Genomic DNA, 445 nt, shown 5'->3' with positions numbered 1-445 from the left:
GGGCCGCTGCATTAAACTACGAAGCCAGCCGAGATATAAAGTAACGCCAGAAGAAGCCGTATCGTCCTCGTCCTCGTCCTCGTCTCCGCCTTCGTCCCTCATTGGAGGAGGGAAACCTTCCCGGCAGAATGACGCAGTCACGATGCACAGTGAGGAGGCGGATGGATGAATAGCACGCGATGGAGGAGACAAGGCCTGGCCACGTGTCCCTGGACAAGGGCCCGCGCCATGGGAAACGCCGCTGACGACACTGGCGTCCGAAGCCGTTCCGTCATCTCTTTCAAGTCAGAGATGTTCACGACACGGCAGGCCCCCCCTCTTCTGTTCGATTGCCCCAGGCAGTCTTTTTAAAAAAAGCAAATAGTTACACAAACATGTTGTTGAAAGATCCTCGAAAGATAAAAGTGCAGTTGATGAGATAGATAGATCTGCGAAGGATTAAGAA

This window comes from Borostomias antarcticus, assembly GCF_949987555.1.
Source record: "Borostomias antarcticus genome assembly, chromosome: 7".
Taxonomy (NCBI): domain Eukaryota; kingdom Metazoa; phylum Chordata; class Actinopteri; order Stomiiformes; family Stomiidae; genus Borostomias; species Borostomias antarcticus.
The sequence above is the reverse complement of the archived record's forward strand: the minus strand, read 5'-3'. Positions refer to the sequence as shown.